The sequence below is a fragment of the Aquarana catesbeiana genome, linkage group LG11, assembly GCF_042186555.1.
Source record: "Aquarana catesbeiana isolate 2022-GZ linkage group LG11, ASM4218655v1, whole genome shotgun sequence".
Lineage (NCBI taxonomy): Eukaryota > Metazoa > Chordata > Amphibia > Anura > Ranidae > Aquarana > Aquarana catesbeiana.
Window position 1 is genome coordinate 254,396,301 of NC_133334.1, and position 12,955 is coordinate 254,409,255.

Here is a 12,955-nt window from a genome sequence, read left to right on the forward strand (position 1 = left end):
TCTGTATGCTAGTCCGACGGACAAAAACCGACGCTAGGGCAGCTATTGGCTACTGGCTATGAACATCCTTGTTTTAGTCCGGTCATACGTCATCACGTACGAATCCGTCGGACTTTGGTTGATCGTGTGTAGGCAAGTCCGTTCATTCGGAAAGTCCGTAGTAAAGTCCGTCGAAAAGTCCGCAGGACAAAGTCTGCCGTAAAGTCCGCTCGTGTGTATGCGGCATTACTGCAGGTTTCCAGTCTCGTGTCCTAGTTCGGGGACAGGCGACATTAAGCATATCCTGGCTTTGGTGTCATACTGTCACACGCAATTGACATTGAACCACAATACCATCAGGCTGTACCTGGCCGGCATTGAACATTTCCTGTCCTTACAGGACCCCGAGAGACCTTCCTTGTTTGCGGCCAACACAGTCAAAGCTATCCTACGAGGTATCCAGAAGCACCAACCAATAGCCGGAGGTAAACGCTTACCCATCTCAAGCACCACATTCCGGGATATGTCAGCTATCCTTTCAGGGTCCCCTGTTTGGGTTGCTACCCAGCCTGTTCATCAAAGCTGCAATTTACTTAGCTTTCTATGGTTTGCTGTGCCCAGGCAGGTTCACCTACAGACTGCGCAGGTGTCACCTCTCCCCCCTCCAAGATCATTTTTCACTACACCTGACGGTGTCCAAGACCAAACAGACCGGCAGGGGGGTCGATGTCAAGTTCTTCCAGACCCTCAACGAATGGTGCCCAGTAGCAGTCCTGGACCAATTGTTGACACACTCGCCCAGCCAGTGCATTGTTACCATTCCCTACCAGCCCCCTGGGCTCCAACCAATTCATCAAACACATCCGCATTCTCCTGGTCAACTTAGGCCTCAAACCCAGCGAATATTCAGGGCACTCCTTCCGCATTAGAGAAGCTTCAGTTGCCTCTTGGCACGGAGTGCCATGCCGGACCATGTCATCAGGAGGTTGGGCAGGTGGAAGTCCGCTTGCTTCTCCCGGCACTTCCCAAACCCGCTGGTTAAAATGTCGCAAACCTTTACTAAGCTTGTCCAATAAACTAACATGTTCAATAAACATTTATTTCCCTATCCTGGTATTTTTGCCCCCTTTTTGGTGTACCGACCAGCTGACCAGGGCACACCTCCGGTCTGTGTTTCGTTGTGAGTCTTGTGGCGTCTTCGGGTGGTAACGTGTTTGTCTCGATTCAGGGCCTCCGATCATAAATATTAAATTATATCCGTAACTCCTCTCTGCCAATTCCTTCATTGGCTTCTCTACCCCACCATATAAAATTAACATACTAACCACAACATTCGAGGCCATCCACAACATCACCCCCAGCTACATCACCAACCTCATCTGCAGATAGTGCCCAAATCCTCCTCCCAACACATCCAGGACTTCTTCAGAGCCTCTCCCATCCTCTGGAACTCTCTGCCCTAGTATGTCCGGTCATCCCCTACCCTGTCCGCCTTTAGGTGATCCCTGAAAACTCACTTATGTATGATTCTAAAAAAAAAAATCCCATACATCTCTTTTAAAGTGGTTGTAAACCCTTGTGTCTTACTTTTATCTATAGGTAAGCCTAGTATAAGGCTTACCTATAGGTACTGGAAATATCTCCTCAACGTGCGCCATTTAGGAGATATTTCACTTGTAGTGCGCCGATGTCGTCATCGGCGCATCCGCTGTCAAGAAACGGATCACCGTGCCATTTCTTCCCCTAGCGTGTGCTGTGACTGATGGCTCCTGCGCGCATGCGTGGGAGTGATGTCACACGGCTCCAGCCAGTCACAGAGCCGAAGCCCGCGGCCCCGGTAGGTAGAGGGGCGAAGATGGACGTGGCCTGCACAGGGGACAGAGCGGGCTTCGTTTGCAGGTAAGTGTCATATAATGGGCTAGTATGCGATGCATACTAGCCCATTATGCTTTTTATTTGCAGGCCTTGCGGGGAGCAAAAGAGGAAGTAAAACCCATCGGGGTTTACTTCCTCTTTAAAGAAGAACTTCAGTAAAACCAGTAACTGTTTGGGCAATGAACACTTTAGCCAGGACTATGTAACGTACAGCATAATGTACAGAACGCAGGGCTCAGGAATAAGTAACATCAAGACAACATATAGAGTGCAGCATCAGGACGAGCCCACCCATTCAGATCAGATTTCCCCCTTACATCTAAGAGCCCTAGAGTCACCCCCCATGTCAAAGTGCCCAGAGTCAACCTCTCTTATATCAGGGTCCCCAGAGCCGCCCTCCCTCCCTTCACCAGGGTCCCTAAAGTCACTCCCTTAAAGGAGAGCTCCCAGAGTTTCCCTAGTTACATCAGGTCTCCATAGCCCCCCCGTATATTAACCTCCCATCTAAAGCCGTCCGAAAATGGACTGGTGTTCCCGCTCAACTAGCCTAATTTTGATCCATCTATGGGCAGACTGGTTGTACTGAAGTTAATCTATCGATCGACTTCAGTACAGCCAGTCTGGCAGGTTTTTTTCCTGTATGATGACTGTCCGCGGCTCTAGACACAAGCAGAGTTTATTGTATTCTGATGGCAGGGAAACCTCCCACTGTCAGAACACAATAGTGCAGCGAAGCGGATTCCCCCAACAAAACTGAATATGTTAATTGGGTAATCGGGCTGGTTGAAGGGAAGAAAATTGCTTAATGTTTGGCCAGCCTTACCCTAAGGCTCCGTTCACACCCGAACGATTGGAATCGCAGGCAAAATCACTGCGACTCTGCCCGCGATTCCAAATCGCAGCAAATCGCGGGACGACAAGCGTTACGTGTTGTGATTTGCCGTGATTGCAGTGCCATTTATCGCAAAATCGCGGCACAATTGGGGTGTCATTAAGAAGTGCTGGCATCACACACGCATACTGCTATTTGCCGCGATTTGAAACCGCAGGTAGAATCAAGGCCATTCCATCCGCGATTCAAACCACCCAAGTGTGAATGGAGCTTGAGGCTTTCGTTCACACCAATGCGTTTTTTTCATGCTTTTTGTAGAAACGCAGGACATTATTTTTAACATGGGTTCCTATGGAACATGTTCACAGTTTTGTGCCTCTGCATTTTTGGAAAGGGTCAGGGACTTTTTAAAATGCAAAATGGTGCTTTTTTTTGCTTTTTTTGGTTCAATAGACTTCAAGGGAGAAGCTGCAGAAAAGCATGTAGTGCGTTTTTACTGCGATTTGCAGCAATTTGCGCATTGTGGTTTTAATCTGCACAACAACAACAAAAAGCATAAAAACCGCAAAACGCAAATCACGGCAAAAACGCAGCAAAACGCAAAAAGCACTGCAGAAACGCTCAAAAGCAAACTGCATAGATGTTCTCACTGATGCTGTGTATGATCCACAGCGATTCCTGTGTATTTCCTGCACTGCATCAGAATCGCAGGAAGTTCACAGTGCGATCTGCAAACCCCTGCGGGTGGCACTTTAAAGGTAATGACACCCCCAAATTGGTTCGCAGAGCGCAGTGCAAACTGTGAAATCGGATCGCATGGGTCTGCACACCCATGCAATCAGATTCCAGTGCAGACAAAAAAAAAAGGGTCCTGCACAATGTTGGTGCGAATCCAGCGGGAATTGAGCCATGCATAATGTATGGCTCAATTCGCACCGCACTAAATTTGCATGTCATTTGTACAGGGATCGGTGCGATTCCTGTACAAATGACATGCCATGCAGTAGACCGCATCAGTGTGAACCCAGCCTTAGAGTAGCCAAGCAAACAAATGCACAGGAATAAAGGGTTAAATTAATGATAACTTTGACTGCACATAACCTTATCTAGTGTGAGGCTGACTGTGTATCTCCAGTCTCTGCTGACAGGTTCAGAAAGCAGTCTCCTCTCAGCTTTATTTACTGCTGGTCTGAGTATCAGTGTGCAGTGATTGTACTGTATAGAGATGCAGAGACACCCAGTCTGCTGGGCAGTAAATAAAGCTGTTTGCAGTGAAAGTTCTGTGATCAGGGAGAAGATTCACTTTATTGCTGTGCCTTTGTCTTCTTGTAAAAGCGGAATAAGGGAGCTGCTGAAGCTCTCGGTGAGCCCCCTGCCTCTATCCACTGCACCCTCCATGTCCAGGCCACCTGTGCAGGATTCAGTCCGGGTTTTGAATCATGTGTCCGGGTATCAGTCAACCTGAAACCCAGACACATTATTCAGACCGGGCGGTGGTTCCCCAAGTAACTGAGATAGTCACACACAAATCTGTTGCCATCCAGGAGCTGCAGGTGGCTGTCTGGGGTCAGGCTTGGCATCAATGTGAGGCGGGTGATGATGTCAGCAAGAGCAGCTTGGCCACACCCACTGTTTGCCGCAGCACGCACAGTTACTACTCTCCTTGGGGCACCCAAAGGCGTCCCAGGTTTTTTATAATCCTATAGTGCATTGGTCTCCAAACTGTGGTCCAGGGGCCTGAATGTGGCCCTTTGCTTGCCTTTATCTGGCCCTTGATGGGCCTGCTCCAATGATGGGCCCCATTTCCCTGCTGACATCAATGGGGCTCTATTCTTCCATTTGATACCATCAATGGGGCACTATTCCTCCCAATAAAACCAATGATGAGGCACTAACGATAGGGAAATTTCTACTCATACTGGCCACAGTCTGGTCCCCCTAAAGCCTGAAGGACAGTATCTGACCCTTTCCTTAGAAGGTTTGGAGACCCCTGCTATTATGTATACTACGGCGAAAAAAATTGGCGGTGCCACTAAAGTGTTTGGATTCTCTTGAAGAAAAGGTGGCAACCCTATCCTGGCCCTGGGAAAAGTTCAGCAGTTGGGCAGAGTTTCCAGGGATTGAGGCTGGAGAGGGCTGCTGGCTTTGGAGGGGCACAACTGAAATCTGGGGGAGCATAGCCCACCTCAGAACCTCCCTAGATCCCATCAGGAAAGGTATCAGCGAACCCTTCATTATGTAAAAAAACTGCCTGGTGAGATGGAGTGAGACTTGAATGGAGACTACTGAAGTCTCGAGGAAAAATGTTTCATTTTTTACACGCAGCTCTTGGGTTTACAGAGAATGGTCCAAAATAGAGAAAATATCCAGTGAGCGGCAGTTGTGTGGAGGAAAATTCCTTGTTGATGTCAGAGGTCAGAGGAGAATGGGCAGACTGGTTCCAGATGATAGAAAGGCAACAGTGACCCTAGGTTCACATCTCTGCGTTCTGTGAGAGCTCCGTTTGCATGGGCATGGCATCCCATGCGATTCCCTCACCCGCAGCCACACGCAGATATCTGAATGTAGGGTTACTCATATAACCACTCGTTACAAGCAAGTTAGGCAGAAGATCATCTCTGAACACGCAACACATCAAACCTTGAAGCAGATGGACTACAGCAGCAGAAGACCACACCTGGTGCTACTCCTGTCAGCTAAGAACAGGAAACTGAGACTACAGTTCGCACCGGCTCATATTTTCTTGGCACACTTTGAGCCCCTTAGTACCTATTGAGCATCATTTAAACACCATGGCCTTCCTGAGTATTGTCGCTGACCATGTCCATCCCTTTATGACTACAGTGTCCCCATCTTCTGATGTAACAGATTTAATTTTATTTCCTTGTTCTACTATTCATCAGTTTACACAGTTGTACCAAAAGCAGCAAAACCAACCAAAGTGTCTCTGTGTTATAGCAGGATGAAAACTTGCAAATAGATTGCAAGCTCTTCAGCCAAAACTTCAGAACAATAAAGGAGGGCATAGAGAGGTGTTGATTTTCACAGCTCATCAATCACTGAATTCCACTTTTTGCCTTCAGCTCTTTAATGATCAGCATTGTGTTTTGTGCTCAGTTGCTGTGCGGGGAATTGGCGATGAATTCATTAGTATCGGGTAACACTGTACTCTATACGTTCCGATATATAATGTATGAGCTCTAGGCTAGGACTACACTGACGATTCTCCAGGATCAACAGAAACACCCAGCACTCACTTCAATGGAATTCTTTTTTCATGTATACATCAAATATTCATTGCTATCTCCAGGAATAATATAACTAGACTGATTGTACCACAAACTAACTGGTCGTGTTATACAGACCTACCAACCTAATTTCCTCTCTCCATAATGTAGAAAATACGCTGCTCCTGACCTTCTCTCTACCTTTCTGATTACATCCGTCACTGGAATATCACACCTGCAACATGACCCCCCATAAGGTAAAAAATACTCTGCTCCTGACCTTCTCTCTACCTTTTTATTACACTCACCACCGGCAGCATATCACATCTCCAAAATGCCACCCAATAAGGTAGAAGACACTCTGCTCCTGACCTCTTTACCTTTCTAATTACACCCATCACTGGGATATCACAGCTCCAACATGACCCTCCATAAGGTAGAAAAACCTCTGCTCCTGACCTTCTCTCTACATTTCTGATTACACCCTCCACCAAGATATTACACCTCCAAAACAACCCCTTATATGGTAGAAAATACTCTGCTCCTGACCCTCTCTCTACATTTTTTTATTACACTCACCGTGGGGATATCACATCTCCAACATGACCCTCCATAAGATATAAAATTCTCTGCTCCTGACCTCCTCTCTACCTTTCTGATTAAACCCACCACCAGACTATCACAGCTTCAATATGACCCTCTCTATGGTAGAAAATACTCTGCTCCTGACCTTCTCCTTACCTTTCTGATTACACCCACCACCAGACTATCAAAGTTCCGATATGACCCTCTCTATGGTAGAAAATACTCTGCTCCTGACCTTCTCCTTACCTTTCTGATTACACCCACCACCAGACTATCACAGCTCTGATATGACCCTCTCTATGGTAGAAAATACTCTGCTCCTGACCATCTCTCTACCCTTCTGATTACACCCACCACCAGACTATCACATCTCTGATATAACCCTCTCTATCGTAGAAAATACTCTGCTTCTGATCTTCTGACCTTTTCTGATTACACTCAACACCAGAATATCACACCTCCAACTTCCAACATGACCCTGAATAAGGCAGAAAATGATCTGCTCCTGACCTTTACTCTAACTTTTTGATTACACCCACCACCAGGATATCACACCTGCAACATGACCCTGTAAATCAGAGGTCTCCAAACTGCGGCCCTTTGCTTGAATTTATCTGGCCCTTGGGACACTATTCCTCCCACTGACACCAACAATGGGGCACTATTCCTCCCACTGACACCAACAATGGGGCACTATTCCTCCCACTAATACTAACAATAGGGCACTATTCCTCCCACTGACACCAATGATGGGGCACTATTCCTCCCACTGACACCAATCACGGGGCACTATTCCTCCCACTGACACACAATGATGGGGCACTATTCTTCACAGTGACGGGCACTATTCATCCCAATGACATCAGGGATGGGGCCTAATTCCTCCCACTGACGCCAGCACATTTTCTATTACCACTGGCCACAGTCTGACCTCCATAGTTGGATAGTCAACTGACCCTTTGTTTGGAGAGTTCGGAGATCCCTGCTTTATATGGTAGAAAATGCTCTGCTCCTGAACTTCTCTCAGCCCCTCTTAAATAAAGTAGACCATCTCTCCATATTACACATAATATTGCTTTCAGGAGATGACTTACATTATAACAATATTGGAATGTATCTATGACACAGTAGAACACAGCATACTGTATAGTATAAATAATATAAATTTCGGTGTGAAGGTGGTCTGGGTTGGAGGGGTATCACTGCTCAGGTAGTTTACAATCACAATATAGTAAAATCATTTTCACAGATTTCCTACAACCAATTCCTGGCTCAGGATGGCAACCAGTAATTTACCCTCTGAGGACGGCAATATCCTGGATCTACATGGAGACGGGCGGAAAATCCACACAAATGTACCAGCATAACATACGAGACATCTGGGACCTCAATACACCACATTATAATAATAATGAATGTGACACAGAATAGACTGAGGGCACCCTAATACAGAGAGCAACATACAGGGAGAAGGAGGGGAGCCAGGTGAGGAGGAACAGAGAGAGGGCTTGACAGGTAAGAAAAAGAGTGTGAAAGAGAGAGAGATGGGGGAATTAAAGAGGAGTAGACAAGTGGGAGAATGAGGGTGAGAGAGATGGGAGGGGGGATTAAAGATGGGGATAGATTGGAGAGGGGGGGAAAGAGATGGGGAGAGAAAGAGAGATATGGAGAGGGGGAGTGGGGGGGGGGGGGGGGACAGGAGATAGAGAAATATGGAGCAAAAGCAGAGAGAAAGATATGGAAAGCCAGAAGGATGGGGTGAGAGAGATAGGGAGAGTAAAAGGGAACGGGTGTGGAAGATGGTGGGGGAGAGAGAAGTAGGAAGAGAGAAAGATATGGAGAAAGAGAGAGACAGGGAGGGGGGAGGGGAGACAGGGAGAGGTGGGGGGGGGGGACTAGGGAGAGATAGAGAGAAGAAAGGAGGAGAGGAAAAGGATGGAGGAAGGGAGAGAGAGGAGGAAGAGATAGAGAGGGGGATGGGGGGGTGGGGTGGATAGATATTCGAGGGGGGAGAGAGGAGGGAGCGAGAGAAGGAGGGGGAGATGGAAAGGACAGAAGAAGGGAGAGAGGGGAGGGAAAGATAGAGAGGGAGATGGGGGGGAGAGTGGTGGGGCAGAGAGAGAGGAGGGAGAGAGAGAAAGGACAGAAGAAGGGAGAGAGAGAGAGATTGTGTAGGAGAGAGGAGGGGGTTAGAGAAAGGACAGAAGAAGGGAGAGAGGGGGGAGAGAGAGAGCTGGAGAAAGGAGGGGGAGAGATAAGGAGGGGGAGAGAAAGGACAGAAGAAGGGAGAGAGGGGGATAGGGGGGAGGAGAGAGAGGAGGGAGAGAGAGAGAAAGAGTGTAGGAGAGAGGAGGGGGCGAGAGAAAGGACAGAAGGGAGAGAGAGAGAGAGAGAAAGAGAGAGAGAGCTGGAGAAGGGAGGGGGAGAGAGAGGGAGGGGGGAGAGAAAGGACAGAAGAAGGGAGAGAGAGGGATAGGGGGGAGGAGGGAGAGAAGGGGGAGAGGGAAAGGACAGAAGAAGGGATAGAGAGAGTGTCAGGAGGGGGGGGGGGAGAAGAGACAGAAGAAGGAAGAGAGAGAAAGCCAGAGAGAGGGAAAGAGAAGGGAGAGAGAGGCTAGAAGAGAGACTGAGAGAGGGGGGGGGAGAAAGAGAGGGGGAGACAAAGGACAGAGGGAAGGAGGGAGAGGGAAAGAGAGAGAAGAGGGAGGGAAAAAAGGTGGGGAAAAAAGGGGGAGGGGAGAGGGGGAAAGAAGAATATAGGGGAGGAAAAATAGAAAGAGAGAGAGAGAGACAGAGAGAGAGAGAGAGAGAGAGAGAGAGAGAGAAAGGAAGGAGGGAGGAGAGAAAGAAAGAAAGTGAGAGATGAAGAGAGAAAAAGAAAGAAAGAGAGAAGGAAGAGGGAGTGAGATAGAGGAGGGAGAGAGAAAGAGGTGGTGGGAGAAAGGGGGGGAGAAAGAGAGAGAGAAAGAAATAAAGAGAGAAAAAGAAAGAAGAGGAAGGGAGAGAGAGAGAATAGAGAGAGAAAGAGGTGGGGGAGAGAGGAAGAAGACAGGGGAGGAGGGAAAAAGAAAAAGAAAGAGAGAGAGGGAGAGAGAGAAAGAAAAGAAAAAGGTGGAAAGAGAGATAAAGACAGAGGGATAGAGGGATAGAAATAGGATGCAATAGAAGGAGGGAGCGGGAGAGAGAGAAAAAATGAAAGAAAGAAAATAGATAAGAGGCAGAAACAGAGAAAAGAAAGAGGAGGAGGGAGAAAGGAAAAGAGTTGTAGATGGAGAGGAGAGTCAGAGAGACAGACAAGGATGGGGATGGGGCAGAGAAGAGGCAGCCAGTGAGGGGAGGTCACAGAATGGGAGAGGAGGAGGTTGCATTGCTAGTGATGAGTCTAGTACAGTCAGTGTGTGTTCTGCAGCCAGCATCTCCCGGATGAAGAGAAGCGGAGGATGGAGATGTCTGAGCGGTGAGAAGGATGCAGCAGCACGCGGATCCTGGTAAGAAAAACTTTATCACTTCTTCCCCAAATTCTCCCTTGTCTCTCTCAGGACACAGTCTATCCGTATCAAAGTTGTTGTTCTGTTCAGGTGGGATCCATCGAATGTAACATCTGACCATCTGGGGACATCAGTCTGTGGGTCCCCCTGTGAAGTCCTAGGCTGGGGTCCCTACCTGTCCCTGTCCTAATTTCTACAATTTCGGGGATTTCATTACAAACCCTGAACACTTCTGTACTTCCACCTCTCTGTCCAATATCTAAAACTGAGAATTGTCCCTGGAATTGTCCCTGGAATTGTCCCTGGACTCAGAGGACCGTCTGCAGCACATTCTGATCATTCGGAGACATTTTCATTATTTTACCTCTAATCAGTTTTTTTTGTTTTTGGTTACATTTTATAATGTATCAATGTTCCATTCCAGTATCATAATTCTTCTATAAAGATGTGTGTATATATATTTCTGTATAATATGCATATATACAAAGTGTCCCCGTCTCTGCTTTCCTTTATTCCATCTCCATTCTCCTCTATATATCAATCAGAAGGAGCTATTTACATCTCATGTTTTATTTCCTCTATTAATATGACAAAGAAGAGAACTCCGTGATATGTACCGGGGCTCAGTATTTCTATCATATTCACATTTATTACATCTCACTGATAATAAATGATGAAAAATCTAATTTAAAAAATCAAATCAAACGAAAAATCAAAAGAGACATTGAAGGGGATCATTCACTTTATTATAATATGTTTAGGTGGTTATATCCTAATGTAAGAGATTGTAATTATGTAACACTGATGTAAACCCAATCACTAAAATCTCATATAATCTTCAGCATATCATCGAAAGTAATCTTTAATCTTTTTAAATCTGCAGCTTTTAGTAAAACAATTTCTGGTGATCCTGCCATGAAGGTCCCTATTCAAGGACTTTGTGTTAGGGTGACAAGAGTCTCCCTGTTGTTCTTCTCTGTTGTCACCCTGTCATGTGTGCCCCTGATGATCCTGCCATGAAGGTCCTTGTTCAAGCCCTACCTGTTATGTGGGGTGACAACACTCTGTCTCTGTCTCCTAATTGTTCTTCTGTGTGTCACACAGGTTTCCAGTGCCAACACACATCACCCAGGCATGGTCCACTGTTCAGGAGCTTTGTTCTTTAAGGTGACAACTGTCTGCTTATTGTTCTCCTGTGTTGTCACTTGTGCCACTGATGATCCTACCATGGAGGTCCTTGTTCAGACCCTTTCTGTTATCAGATGACAACTGTCTTCATATTTTTCTCCTGTGTTGTCATCCTGTTACATGTGCCCCTGATGATCCTGCCATGAAGGTCCTTGTTCAGGCTCTTTTTGTTATAGGGTGACAACCATCTCCCTATTTTTGTCCTGTGTTGTCACCTTGTCACATGTGCCCCTGATGATCCTCCCATGAAGATCCTTATTCAGGCCCTTCCTGTTATTTGGGCTGGCAACACTCTGTCCCTTTCCTCTAACTGCGATCACGTTGTCATTCTGCCACACAGGCTTCCAGTGGAGACTAGGAGCCGTGCTGACACAAATTACTCAGGCTCAGTCCACTGTTGTCACCATCAAGAGGTCTGCCCTGAGAAATGCCATGCAGCCATAACTGGAGTTGACTCTTTCTAAAACTGGAGTGTGCAGAACAGTGGCGGCTGCTGTTTTTTTTTTGGGGGGGTGGGCCTTTAAACAACCACCCACCCCCCCCGAGCAGCGCCCACCCTCCCCGCTGTTTGTCAGTTGGTCCGGCACTTACCCCTTTATGGCGGGTGACAGGCAGCGTGGTGCAGCGGCTCTGCTCCGAGTCCTCTCCTCCATGGTGGCTTCCAGCTCCTCCCCTCCTCCCTTGAGACGAGGATCGCCTGTCCTTCAAGCCAATCGGGTGACCGGTGTCAAAACCCGCTTCCTGATTGGCTGGGAGGAGGATCAGTGTTACAACAGCGAATATTGGTTCGCTGCTGTAACATACCTGGGTGGGCTCGGAGCACAATCTCTGCGACCTGAGCCCACCTTATAATGAAGCCTATTAGAGCCTCTGGCTTTAAAGTGGTTGTAAACCCTTATGCCGCGTACACACGGTCGGACTTTTCATCTACAAAAGTCCGACGGACGCCGACGGACCAAATACTGAGACAATCCGATCGTGTGTGGGCTTCCCCGGACTTTCAGCGGACTTTTCCAGCCGCAAATCTGACGGACTTTAGATTTGAAACATGCTTCAAATCTTTACGTCGTAACTACGCCGGACCCAGAAATCCGCTCATCTGTATGCTAGTCCGACGGACAAAAACCCACGCTAGGGCAGCTATTGGCTACTGGCTATCAACTTCATTATTTTAGTCCGGTGTACGTCATCACGTACAAATCCGTCGGACTTTTGTGTGATCGTACGTAGGCAAGTCCGTTCGTTAGAAAGTCTGCCGCAAGTCCTTCGAAAGTCCGTCGAAAGTCCGTCGGACGGGCTGTCGGACTACACGGTTTAGGAGATATTTGCAAAAAGACAGGCACCGCTGTCTACAGCGCATGCGGCGTAGGCAATGGCGTGCAGATGCACTGAGCATGCCGCTGCTAACGGCGATATGCCGTTAGTGGCGGCTCCCGTACGCATGCGCGGGAGTGACGTCATCGCGGCTCCCACCAATCACAGTGCCGGAGCCACGATACCCGTAAAGAAGATGGACGCTCCATAGCAGAGGGGACAGCGGTGACATCGCAGGCTCCTGTGTCAGGTAAGTGACACATAATGGGCTACTATGCGATACATAGTAGCCCATTATGCTTTACCTTTGCAGGGAAACAAAGAGGAAGTAAACCCATCAGGGTTTGCTTCCTCTTTAATTGGTGATTCAAAAAAAGAACCCCCCCCCACATTGGAATGCATGCGCCGGTGTCCTGAAAGGGGCTGGACGCATAGATAAGGGAGGCGGCGATGGGCGGGGAGGGGAC

General features: G+C 47.7%; 1 protein-coding gene across 1 annotated transcript in view; it reads left to right on the forward strand.

Annotated features, from left to right (window-relative positions):
* Positions 1 to 9,266: 9,266 nt before the first annotated feature.
* The window catches only part of KCNG4 (potassium voltage-gated channel modifier subfamily G member 4), a 35,192-nt gene continuing 31,503 nt past the window's right edge, over positions 9,267 to 12,955 (forward strand). Inside the window, exon 1 of the mRNA XM_073605668.1 lies at positions 9,267 to 9,986. The gene's annotated coding sequence lies outside the window, so the exon portion shown is untranslated. The remainder of the gene's footprint in view (positions 9,987 to 12,955) is intronic.